This window comes from Vicugna pacos, chromosome 1, assembly GCF_048564905.1.
Source record: "Vicugna pacos chromosome 1, VicPac4, whole genome shotgun sequence".
Classification (NCBI taxonomy): domain Eukaryota; kingdom Metazoa; phylum Chordata; class Mammalia; order Artiodactyla; family Camelidae; genus Vicugna; species Vicugna pacos.
The window spans coordinates 52,530,498-52,543,719 of record NC_132987.1 but is presented as its reverse complement, the minus strand read 5'-3'; the positions used below and the strand labels follow the sequence as shown (position 1 = coordinate 52,543,719).

At 41.6% G+C, this 13,222-nt stretch overlaps 1 protein-coding gene across 3 annotated transcripts in view; it reads right to left on the bottom strand.

The window, feature by feature from the left end:
• The window catches only part of KLHL24 (kelch like family member 24), a 31,018-nt gene extending 23,553 nt beyond the window's left edge, over window positions 1-7,465 (bottom strand). Inside the window, exons 1-3 of one of the 3 annotated variants that reach the window (XM_072961949.1) lie at window positions 7,315-7,444; window positions 3,397-3,530; window positions 1,850-1,891 (exon numbers count right to left, since the gene is read on the bottom strand). The gene's annotated coding sequence lies outside the window, so the exon portion shown is untranslated. Of the gene's footprint in view, window positions 1-1,849; window positions 1,892-3,396; window positions 3,531-7,314 lie in introns of all 3 variants that reach the window. The other 2 variants (XM_015236677.3, XM_072961956.1) reach the window with 2 other exon arrangements.
• Between the last annotated feature and the right edge of the window lie 5,757 nt (window positions 7,466-13,222).

The window sequence follows — 13,222 nt, the reverse complement described above, 5'->3', positions numbered from 1 at the left end:
GACACATGACTACTGTGCTTGAATGTCAATTTTTTATTATTGAAACTGTAAAAAGTTCAAAGCGGGTAATGTTGCAAGTGATAAATATTCAATTATAATAAATATAAACTGTGGTATGACATATAACTCATATTTTAATCTTAAAGCTTTAATCTAAATTCAAAATATAGTTGAATTAGTCACAAATCAGCTTCCCAAGTCAAGAACTTATTCTTCAAATCAGCTTATTTAACTTAAATTCTTATTGCATTTCAGATTTAAAAAATTCAAACCATTGTTTTTGACTAGTGAAATAATTACTGGCATTAACGACAAAAATCTTGAGCCTTCTGCCTCCATACATTTTTGTTTTCTTAATGTTTAAATGAAAATTTATTCAGACTGCAAAACAAAATAACATACTGCAAGTACTAAGAATTTCCCTTTTAGCTAAAAGGGACAAGTAAGAAAACAAATGAAAAGTACTCTGCTTTCTATATCCAATAATCTTACTGTATCTGGTATTTGTTATCTGTTATCTCATTGTATTTGATAAATTTGGGGATAGCATATTGAATGAGTTGTAATAGTAAGGTTGATTAAAATTTTATATGAGTTAAGGGTTTTTATGCTGTTTTCTGCCCCTTAATTCTCATGGCTATTTTCCTTGATTGTTAACTGACAGGTCTCTAACTGCTTTACCCAATGTAGAATGGAAAATCTTGAATAAGAACAGCTATAAAATCACCTGCTGTTACAAAATATTCAACAGCAACAAGATATTTGTTTACTGCTTTGTACATAAAAGAGGCTGTCTCACAGATCTGGGCTATTTCCTTCCAAACCACTTTTGCCTGGCTTTTTGGATAGCCTGGTCTTTCTGAGAACTCTCCTATTAAGCAGTTCACAACAGCACGAAATATAAACTCTTCATATTGATGACAAAATAAATGAGTTGCACAGGAGTTTATCAGGAATAGGAGATGCATTTTAGAGTGTATCTTTTGGGCTTCCAGGTGTAATTCACTAGACTGTATTTTCCCATTTTACACAAAGTATTTTATTTCAACTAGTAATGGTTAAAAATTTAAAGACACACTTAACCACATCTCAAAGTACAGCATCTAATATAGGTTTAAGATTTACCATAAATGAACTCATAAACAATCAAGCAAATGAAACATAAAATTACAGACTGAATTCTTCTAAAAATTTAGCAAATATCAAAGCATCATTATTCCTATCAGGAAAAAAACAGCAACTAAGTAGGCTTCTCTGGACAAGAGAAAACATTTGTTCCAAAGAAATATAATGACTAAAAGTTATAACTATATAAGTTATTGGATTCAAGGGTGACCAGACTCTGAATGACTGACTGCCAAAGTCACATGACTTGCCTAGAAAAGTTAGTATCCCTTTCTCTCCCTCATTTTCTTCAGGAGCTAAACTCTCATTTGAAAGGAAGATTTTTAAGAGAAAAATTCTTCTAGTTAAGGGTACTCTAGGGTTTATTTCCAACTGCGGAACTCATAAATGTTATAGACCTAATTTCTCATTGCTAAGTAGATTGAAAATTACATGTTTTTGGCCCATGTCCCAGAAAAAATGAGTGGAGATAACTTACTTCCTTTACTGTCTCTAAGAATGGAGAAAAAGGTAGAAGAGGGATGGAGGATATTCGAGAGGAGTAGAAAGGAGTGTGTAAATGCTTTGTTTGGTAACAGAAATGTCTGTGGTGCTGCCTTTCTACATGATCTTGAGAATAGAATTGTTCCCTGTTCCTCCGATGGCATAAGTGATCCCTGGTTAAAGGAAAATGACTTGTATTTTCTAATGTTTAGAGAGTTTATAAATACTATAAATATAGTACCTTTTCAGCATTTGCTTGATCAAAGCCCTAGTTTTTCCACACCTAAAATAAATGGAGAACATCAACATATAAATCAGGTAGTAATCACTTCATGTGTAATTAGCATTAGTTACTAACATGTTGAAAAGTTTTAAATTTCAGTTTCTGACTAGAAGTTTACTTTTGCATAGACAACCAATACTGAATAACAATTTCTTAAAGCAAATTAATAATTTTATGCTATTTTATATCTTAATCAGTTTCATTATCAACTCCCTTACTTGATGATTTTATCCTGCAGTAAGGTTTCCTGAGTGAAAGATGAGTAAACAAATATTCATGTCAACAGCAAGCTAATGGTGGCATTAAAAACATATATCCTATGATAATTCTGCAATGGATATTTGAAGAGTGTCTGGTAACTGATGCCTCATCTGAGTTTGGGGCCATTAAATAATTCTGAGTTGGTCTATCAATATTACCAAAAGCAAACTGTTCAGTCATTATATTTTATATAACTATGAAATCAACTCGAGAAATTCTCCCCAAAATTCCAGTTTTTAATTCTTAGTTATCCAGATTATCCATATAGAGTCACCATGCTTATCAAATAATAACAATAATAATAATTTTTTAAATTGAAGTACAATTACAATGTGTCAATTTCTGGTGTACAGCACAATGTCCCAGTCATGCTTATACATACATATGTTTGTTTTCATATTCTTTTTTCATTAAAGGCTATTAAAAGATATTGAATATCGTTCCCTGTTTAAATCTTTTAGAATATAAATGCATATTTCTTCTGTTTTGTTGATCCTTATAGGGTTGTAGAAACCAACCAATTCAGCACCTTTTTTTTTCCCTTGGTGGAAGGGGAGAGGAATGCTTAAAGGAGAATACTAGAACCTTGAACTGTGCACAGAATACCAACAGTATTTAAACACAAGTGGTTCTGGTTTCTGGCCTAGACATCTATAAATAGAATTCATAAATCTAACAAGTTTAGTCGAATTCAAAAGTTGATTCGGAAAGCCAAGATATGGACTACTGATTTTTTTCTACGTGTATATACAAACACATATCTCTACAACCCTTTCTGCTTTGATTGTGAAGTGAACGTTATCTTGCTTATTTCCTTATTTGCAGAAGTCAATCTAGCTTGGTAAAGAATATTTCAACGTGGTCAAATTGAGGAATTGTTAGTCCTAGCTAAGTTAAGTGTTTCTTCGCAATAAAACAGTAAGATCCTGAGCCTATGCAGGGGTTCAGGTCAATCAAGAAACAATTCTAGAGAGCCTACTCTCTGTCTCACACTGGGGTGGCAAATACTGGATTCAGATCCAATTTTAGACTCTGTGGGGTTGGTTAAGATTAGACTCAAACAAGAACTTCAAGATTGATACTAAAATAGATTCAAATTCTCAGTGTTTCTCTAGCAGAAAACACAGGTGCAAACTGGAATAGATTCTCTCATGACTGATCTAGTCTAGAATTAAACCTTAAGGAGTAGAAGGACAAGGCAATTCACCTGGGCATTTTCTGCAGGGTTTTTAGGTAATACTCACCAACCTAATAGGTAAGGGCAAGGGACAGAGAAGGTCAGAGTACAAAGTCCAAAGGAGATATATAATGTCAGAATTGATCTTAAAGTGTAGTTGCACTGCAATCAAGCTTATTTTTCCTTTAGAATGCAGGAACCCTATATAAAGAAAGTAGTTACTATCAGCCTTAAAGATAGTATGCATTAGTGAAGGGCTTATAAAGACTAATAAAAACCAGATAGCAAAGGAAACCAACATTTTGACTAACATGGTCCCTACAACTTTCAGTAATGAACTGCCACATGCTATGCTCTACACTACTCCATTTTCTCAAACTGAACTTTGAAGAACATAGCAGAAAGAGCAAAAAGACTAATCAAGAAGAGGTTTATCTTAAAAGATATACAGTAACTCCAAAGAAGTCAGAAAACAATTGTAACATATTAAACCTATTATTTAAAAATAACTAGAAAATTATATTTAACATGGAATTATCTGAAATCAAGCAGTTTAAAAAATAAATTTCAGACATTTTCACCCCATTTTCTCAAAAGCTGATTTATCTGAATCATTCTATTTAATGACCACTTTAAAAAAATGGTAAATTTATACTCTTCAATTTTCAATTTAAACCTTAACTTTTGGAGTAGTGGTTCCCAAGCCAAATTTTACAAATGTAATATTTAAAGTCCAGTCTTCAAGCTGCTATTTTCAGTATTTCTAATTTTTTAATGAAACCACCAGGAACATACTCATCCACAAGATATCAAAAACTTTAAATTTGTCTAGAATTACAGCAAGTGATTATCCCTTGTTTACTAGAACCTCAAATAGTCAATATATTATTACTTTGATTAATGAGAAAAAGAAATAAGAGGCATCTGACAATGAAAATTTAGGAGTGCTTAAACTATGTGTCAGACTAAATTATTATGGTTCTATAAGTAAAAAAAGAATGTCTTCTCCTAAATCTCAGAACAGAAATTTTGAATTTCTCCATTCAGTGTTTCTCTCCCTTGCTTTAAAACTTTTAGCTACTAATACTCCCCAACCCCTAGAGGAAGAAAAAGTTAATCATCAGAATTAACACCTGGTATAAGGCAGCCCTACTGAATCTACTTGATACCTAAACTTAATGTCCTTCGGTTTCATCCTACTAGAAACATGTTTCTTTTAGGTATTTAATACATTGTTTTATTTTAAAATCTTAAGATCTATAGATATATAATATAGTATCATTTCTTTTAGCAGAATTGGTTTTGGTTCTCTTACTAGAATTAATTAAATATGCAAGAACACTACCCAGTTCTGTGCCACTTGACAAGTTTGAGATCTAGTATTTTAGATGACTTCCCTATGTATAAAAGCACTTGTAAGTCAGTGATTTTTATTTACCTTAGTGGTAACACAAATTATGTACAGAAGTGAGTTTTAGAAACCACTGAGTAAAGAGCAAAGCCTAATCACCTTTAAACATCAGTTTAGTAGACTTTAAGATGTACCAAATGCTGAAAAGTTGTAGCCCCTGGATAATGAATTTAGGAAGAGTAACAAATTGTTTAATTTTAAAAAGCTACTTTAGCTATTGCGTTTTTAATAGGAGAAAGAATATGGGTTTTAAAATGTCAACAGTGGTCAAGGAGCCACATACTCTGCTTCAGCCACAACAGAAACAGAATTTGTATATACTTATATATTTCACATATTTATAAGAATACATTATGAGGATGTTTTATTTATATTTTTCATTATACAGTCCATACCTAAATATTTATTGAAAAAAAGTGTCCCAAATTCCTAGGTAAGAGAAAAGTATATACAAAAATAACTGCAAGTCACAGTCTTTGTCTGGATAAGCAGGCTTATGAGCAGTGGTTTTATTTTTTTTTTAAAAGGTTAGAGGTTTGCATCTTGTACTTATTTAGAAACACTATATGCCTTCAATGCACAAGCGATGAGGCAGTCCGGGATCACAGAAATTGCTCCTTCTGCTGTAGTCATCCCAACTTCAATTTTAAAAATAAATTAAGAATGCATAACCAATGAGAACTGTTCATATTCAATTCCTGCTTCGGCCAGGGAGCACAATCTACCTGCTACAGAGATGCATTGTCTTGGATGAATACTTACAGATTTATAAGGAAAAGGAAATCTCATAAAACCCAAGCACCCTATTAAAGAGATTAGGAAAATCTTCAGCACACTATGACTAAAATGATTGTTCATACAGATTTTGTTACTGTCATAGAAGAGTGAGCTATAACCCCCTCAAACAAGGAAACAACTCATCTAAACCAGAGTATATAAGAATCTTATTTTTTTTAGGATATCTTCAAGGTATTTCTTTTAAAAATACAATTCTAATTTTACATCCTAGTCGACAGCAGGCAGATTTTTAATCTATTTTACGTATTTAATAAAAACCAACCTCATCTGGTGGATCTAAACAGTCTGTAACTGCAAATATTAAGACACGATTTTAAAAGGCTGCTCAAGAGAGCAAGTGATTAATTATTAAAATCCACTAGAATGAACTGTTACTAGTCACTGCCTCAGAGGTGACTGTGAGGCACTCTAAAATGCAGCGTTAGAGGCCTTATTTAGCTATTTAAACCTTGTTTACCGAACAGGCAGTAACTAATTCGCCTGAGGACTTTCTTCCACTATCTGGGCAGATGAGGCCACACGAGTTAAAGAGGGCTAATCTGCCGGTCCTCCGAGGGCTGGCCGCGGCTGCGGTCCCCTGCGGGCCCCAGAACTGCCTACAGACTCAGGCAGAAGCCGCGGAGTCCGCCAAAGGATGTCCGGGCTGCTGGGCCTTGCGCTTGAATCCTCCAGAGCGGGAGCGCGCGCCGCCGGCTCCACTCCGGCAGCAGCTGCGCGAGAGGCGAGCGCGCGCTCTCGCGCGTCCTCCAGATCACCTTCAAGGGGGCGGGGAAGAACTGCTAGGGCAAGTCCACCTAGCGACAAGACACCCGCCAATAAACACTCGAAGCTCGCCCCGTCGTCCCGCCTGCAAGCCGCCGCAGGCCCCCAATCCCCGCTGTGTTAACAGTTTTCGCACAGACTGTACAGAACCTGGAGGCGGGGCCGTTAGGAACTAAATTAAGAAACCGAGGCCTGGAGTGGTGGGAAGGTGGGGTGGTTAGGCTGGGACTCAGCCGGCGGAACGCCCGCTCCCCCGCCCGCCTCAGCTCCCCGGGGACTGTCGTTCCAGGGCCGGGCTCCCGGCGCGGGCCCCGCCGCGAGCGGTGGTAAACAAAGGTTCGCGGGCGGTGGGGGCGGGCGTAACGGTCAGGTGACAGCGCCCAGCATATTTCGCAACCGCTTTAATGGGGCTTCTCTGGCCCCAAGCCCTGGGACCCACCTTGACCCCGTCAGTCCTCCCCGTCAGGACTAAACGGTCTCTCCCACCAAAAGGGAAGGCTTGATTTGAGACTTTCGCATACTCAGACCTTCCTTCAATTAAAAAAAAAGAGCAGCGGCCCGTTCGAAGCCCATCGGCAACATGCGGTATCCATCTCCCCAGCCCTGTCCTCCAGCTGCCCGGGTCCCCGAGGCGGCAGAGTGACCCACACCTGCTACCCCCGGCCCCGGCGGCCATGCCCCTCCCAACCCGCCCCCAGCGGGTGCGCCAGCAGCGCCGCGGTTCCGGGGCGGCATTGCCAGGAGGCGGGGGTGCCCTTCCTTTCAGAGTGTGGTTACGGAACCGGGGCTGAAGACTCCCAGGGAGGCCCCGGAGACCGCCTCGCCCCAGATAGGGGCCCGGCAGCCTCAATTGCAATCTCTCCTCAGACCCCGCGTCTGACTCCGAGAGGCCGGCCGCCGATGGCTTCCCCCTTGCAGACACCCCCGTGGTCGGGACCTCGGCCGACCCTCCACCCCCAGCTCTGGCCGGTTGCTCGTCTTTCGGCCGATCCCGGAGCTGTCATCCCCGGGTACCTCTCCACGAAGGCTGGAAACGGCCAGCAGTAGTGGACTGCTGCGGCGGCCCCCGCGGTCCCTTAGCGGCCGGCGGCGCTGCGCTCTCTCTGGCGCCGGCGTCTCTTCGAGCCACCAGTCTCTCCGCAGCTCACAACAAAGGAAACATGTGACCGCCCGGGCCAAAACACTGAGCGTCACGGACCCCTGGCCAATCCGAGTGGGCGCCCCCTGCCCCGGGGCACCCTGGGAGATGTAGTTCCCATTCTGGGGGTAGCCGCCGGGGCCGCTTTGGGTTTCCCGCTATAGGGCGGGTTTTGGGTGCCAGGAGTGAGAGATCCAATCCAAGGGCTGCTGATTCGGAAACACTTTATTTTAGGCAGAGGTAGGTTAGGGAAATGCATCCGTGTTAGGAGGCTAGTGAGAGACCTGAGTCGTATGTTTATTGCCACGTCCCAAGGCAAAAGCACATAACCAAGAATTCTCAGAACACTGGAATTTGGGACTAGGCTTAGAGACCTTTTTATTTGACTCCTTCATATACAATCGGAAAATCTGAGGGCCTAAGAAGTGAAAGGGACTAGAACCCTGGTAGCCAGACGGCACAGGGAAACCAGCTTTCTCTGTGAATCTGTTACTGTCACTTGTATCATCCTGGGTTACCTTTTTATTTTAAACGTACACGCAAATCAGAAAAAGTTGTCGCAAATCCCTGTTTTCGGAGGCAGACTCATCAAAGGACATTATTTTGTCTTTTTGTTTCTGCAAATATTTTTTTCAAGCTTGAGGATACCTCTAGATTTTGAAACATTTAACTAGTTTTTGGGTTTTTTTTTTTAACATTTTTTATTGATTTATATTCATTTTACAATGTTGTGTCAAAGTTTTTGGTTTCTGATATCAGAATTATAACTTCTCTTTCTTCCATACCTTATGAATATAGCCATGTCTTTGTTAAATAAGGGCGTGTGTTCCTATGACCAGAGGTGTATATAATATAGAAGGCTTGTGTCCAGGCCTTTTAGACATGCTTTTTGGTTCTGTTTTCCGTCTGTTTTTTAAAAATGAAAATACTTACCATTTATTGAATTTCTATTAAGCTCCAGACTCAGTGCTAGACACTTTTCATATATCCTTTACTCTTCATAATAACATAGCAAGATAGTGTTATTATCCCATTTTACAAGTAAATAAACTTAGCCACAGAAAGCATAAAGAGTTGGCCCCGGTCACTCGGTTATTATGCGGTGAAGGTGGGGTTAACACATAGATTTTTAAAAAAATAAATTTTTTAATATTAATATAGGTACACAATTATCTTTCTAAAAAGTGTATTTACAAGGCTAAATATTACAAGTCTAGTAGTACAACAGTAGTCCTGTCTCCCACTCTTCTCATTCTTGATTCTCCAGAAGCAACCACTTTCAACTATTTGAGCTACTCTGATATTTACATTTATCTTTCTGTATAATGTGTGGCTATTTCCTATTAAGGAAGCTGTCATCCCTATCCCCCATCCTTCCAATGTCATAAATTTCTGGTTAAATAGTTTATGTTTATGTTATTAAGATTATGTATTTATTATTCAACTCTAAGTTAAACAACATACAACTTCCTTTCTTGGGTGGCTTTTCATTTTTCCTGGAGTAGGCAGGCAGCTAAGCACCTGGTAGGTCTTCACTGCTGTCATAAAGTCCCAACTCCCTGACAGTACTTCTAAGGTTGTTCTGGATGGACTCTTGGGCCCACCTCTGCAGCCTGAACACCAGCCTCAATGAACTTCCCACAGTTGCTCAAAGGACTCTTGCTCCAGGCTATTCCCATCTGTATCCTGTTCCCTATGCCTCTTATGCCTCTTCCTTCCCTTCACCCCATTCACTCAGCTAGCTCCTGCTCTTCCTTCCAGGAGTCAGCCTGTGGGTCCTTTCTCTAGGAAACCCTCTATTCCTCCTCATTGCCCTCTGGGCTAGGTATCTCCCTTCTGTCTTCCTACATCAGCCCATCCTTACCTCCTTCCCAGCCTACATTTTCAGCTGACCCTTGAACAACACAGGGGTTAGAGGCTCTGATCCTCTGTGCAGCTGAAAATCCTTGCGTAGTTTATAGTCAGTCCTCCACATACCCGGGTCCTCCGTATCCCTGGTTCCACATGCACAGATTCAACCAAACCTGGCTGGTGTAGTACTGTAGTATTTACTACTAAAAAAAACCCACATATGAGTGGATCTGTGCAGTTCAAACCCTTGTTTAAGGGTCAACTGTATTTGCATGCCTTTCCCAAATGAGTACTCTGTGAAACCCCTGAGGTCAAGGATCATGTCTTATTCATTTCGTGTTGCAGTACACCTAGTAGATGTTCAATATGTGTCTGTTAACTGGTGGAGTGATCTCTACTTCTTGAGTTTAGGGGGACTTGAGAGAAAAAAGGTGCCACCAGACCCCCTGAGATCCACTTGGGCTGGCCTGCATGATGAGGTTCTCAGACTCTCTTGGGGCAGATGGGTACATGGTGATCAGTCACAACTCTGAGAGTGGAAGGGAGTGAGGGGACCCACAGGACAGCAGCCCTGGAGACAGGCAGGGGCCTCCTAGTGGATCTGGGAGCTCCTCAGGCAGCTACCAGAATAAAGGTGGTTTCAGCATTGGTAAACCCTGGGAGTTATGCCTACCCTACAAATCAGTGACCCTGAGAGTTATGCTGACCCCTCAAACCAGTAAGTATGCCCACGGACAGCCTTTTCCTCATCTGGGACTGAAACAGAAGCAGAGCTGTCAAGTCCAAGGGCAGTCTGCTGAAACTGAGTGAGACTGTAACATGATTTATTTTATGCAGTGTTTACAGTCTGGGTCGGCTTGTCATTTGAAGGAGGCAGCTACTTGGAGTGAGCGGAGCCAGAGGGTCTTCAGATCTATTCCTCTCCTTTTTGGGATATAGCATATTGTTCCGTATTGCGTTTTCTTGCAATACCACATGGAAGCCCCTGTTTTGCTCTCCAGAGCATCCTGACAGCTTTAAGATTTGAAGGTGGCCAAGCATCCATAGATCCTCCAGCCATTCCTTTTCTCTCTCCAGCCTGCTCCTCTTCCCTACGCAGACAACAGTTGGGACATAGTAAATCATCACTCAAACATACCGAACACTTTCCACCCTCCCTGCCTCTGCTCTAGGTCTCTTGCACCTGAAGTCCCCCTGTCCCTAATTGTAGTAGGAATATTTGCCATCCTTTAAGGCTCATCTCTGGTACCCCTTCTATTGTGGGGTCTTCTCTGAGTCTCTCCTCTCTCCCTCACCTGTTGGGAAGCTGTGCACACCTTCCACGCCCTTTAGAAGGTGGCACTCACACTGTGCTTATACCCAGCCCCTGAAAGCAGCGGGGTGCTTTGCCCAGCTATGGGCTCAGCACTTGGCACTTCTCCTCTGCAACAAACCCCAGCTGCAAAGCACTGACAAATGGCGATTTTCCCGAAGATTTCACAAGGAGACAATTACATGGCATCTTATACTGCAAAACTCCACGATTCCCTTTAAATATCTCAGCTCCCTCACCTCAGCTCCTCCCTTGGTACCAGCTCTTCCTCTTTTCCCACCACACACCCTGTCTCTGGGCCTCTCTCCACCCACAAACTTGGGCTTCCTCCCTTTCCATAATCTCTGCCACCTTCTTCCTAGACAATTCCCTCTACCCCTCCACTCCCTAATCTCTTTTTCAGTAATTTGCATTTTCATACTCATCACCTTTCAAACAAGAGAATTCCTTTCTTCAGAGACAGAGAATATCAGAAATAACAAATTATCTCAGCCCACCCCACCCCCCATCCTGTTTTCCTCCACAGACATATTAAACAGCTCAGCAAGCCTGTTACACAATACCTCCTCAGAGTGTTGAGTGAAGGCAAGAGTGAACACAATCCTCTATTTGCTCATGGCACCTGAGCCTCTCCAGTCTTGAGGTCCACCCCTTCCTGCCCTTTTCTGGTGCGGGAAGATGTGACACCTCTCTGTAGCTCTTTTGGATGCAGAGGTCTGACTCTGGCTCTGTAGTTACCAAGAAATGTTGTCTCACCCCAGCCCAGACAGTGCCCCAAAGAGACTAGCTTAAGTTTGGGGTCAAACATGGTAGCATTTAACAAGGGTTTAACAAGGGTTTAACAAGGAAAGACATAGTTGGAAAAATTTCCATTTTGAGATCTGGAAAAGGAGGTGTCATCTGGAAGGTGAGCTCTGTTCCCCGCCAGCTTTTCTTTTTCTTGGTAGGGGGAGATTTATTAGGTTTTTTAGTTTATTCTTAGAAGAGGTACCAGGGATTTAACCGAGGAACTGATGCCTGCTAAGCATACACTTTACCACTTAAGCTAAACCCTCTTCCCTGAACTTTTCCTTCTGAAACAATAAGTGCTTCTCCTGGGGGTGGGGTGAGTGGGATGTCAGTCCCTACTTTGTTTTTGAAACCATCCTTCACAGGTTGAAGTCAATGAGATGCCAGGAATCAGTATCTCTATGGCCTTGGATCCTGTTTGTGACCAAAGTTGCCACGCTAGATGCAGGTAAGGATGACTGGGCATCACCACGAGCCCTGGGCTCTGACTTCAGGGGACTGAGACACACTTGTATGTTCCCTACATGTAATGCCCGTCCCTGTTCTCTTCATTCTTCTGCCCCAAGCACACCTGATATCACCTCCCTCTCTTCTTAATTACTTTCCAGTAGTGAGAATTCAGGGGTCCCCTCTGGTCTCAGAAGAAACCTGATTTTTGGAAACATTTTGTCATAAATTACTCCTGCCCTGACTGCTCTATGTAGGCCTGATCCTCCAAGGGACACCTCATAGCACCTTTTCACATGACTTGCTGCAAAACCCTCTCAGGTATGAACACATATGGAAAGTGTCTTCTCCTGCTAATGACATCTGGTCACAAGCTTAGGCCAGTTTAAAACATGACCATAACCCACTCCTAGGGTTGCTCAGCAGCCTGTTCCACAGACAGCTGTGTGTCCATATGGAATTCTGCTGCTGGTCCCAGTGGACTTGGACTTCATCTCCAGTTTCTTGCCGCTCCGTGACATTTAGGAGGTATGTACTGATTCCAACTTGATCTTCCTCTGCTGTCTCTGGCTCTGTTCTCCTTCCAAATGCCTGTAGTTTCTGAGGCTGTGTCTTGTCCATCTGTGGTTCCCTTTTGCTTGATGGGCAGCTCTCCCAGTAATCCTTCAGCAGGTATGGAAGGGCTGGGCCTGTCCGTGAATGTCTGCAGCAGATGTCTCCTGCTCTTGAAAGAACCCATCCAATTTCTTAAGAAATTGTGTTGGTTGAGGCTGGCGCACCAATCTCCAGCCCAAGAATTCTCAGTTTAGTAAGCTTCCCGACGCTGTGCTCATCAGACGCTCTGCCTAAAGTGTCCATTTCGAACAGTGCAATGTTCCCAAAGCTTTAATGCAGATCTCAGACTAATTCCCATACACTGCTAATCTAGGACCACCCTAATCTGTACTGTGTGACTTTTCACTCCCTTACGTACTTTGACACTTTGACAGTTGTGATCTCTGTCGCCCCATAAAGACTTGAAATCTAAGTATTTCCAGCAGAGCTTTAGTCTTGAAAAGTCTAGGTTCAAATTTAGCTTTGTTTCTTACTAGCTGTATATCCTTGGGTAAATTACTTAATTTTTCTCTGTTTTCTCATCTGTAAAAATGAGGATAAAAACACCCACCTCATAGAATTGTTATGAGAATGAAAAAAATAGACTGCGTGGGATACAGGAAGTGCTTGATAACAACCAAAATGATCCCTGTTGTTATTATTGTCCCCTCCCCCACCGAGCTGTGTCCTTCCCTTTAGGAGATGGAAAGAAGGAAAGAAAGGGAGAGTAAAAGAACATAACCTCTATTATCTAGAATTAATAAACAAGTCTGAAGAAACGGAGTGATTTA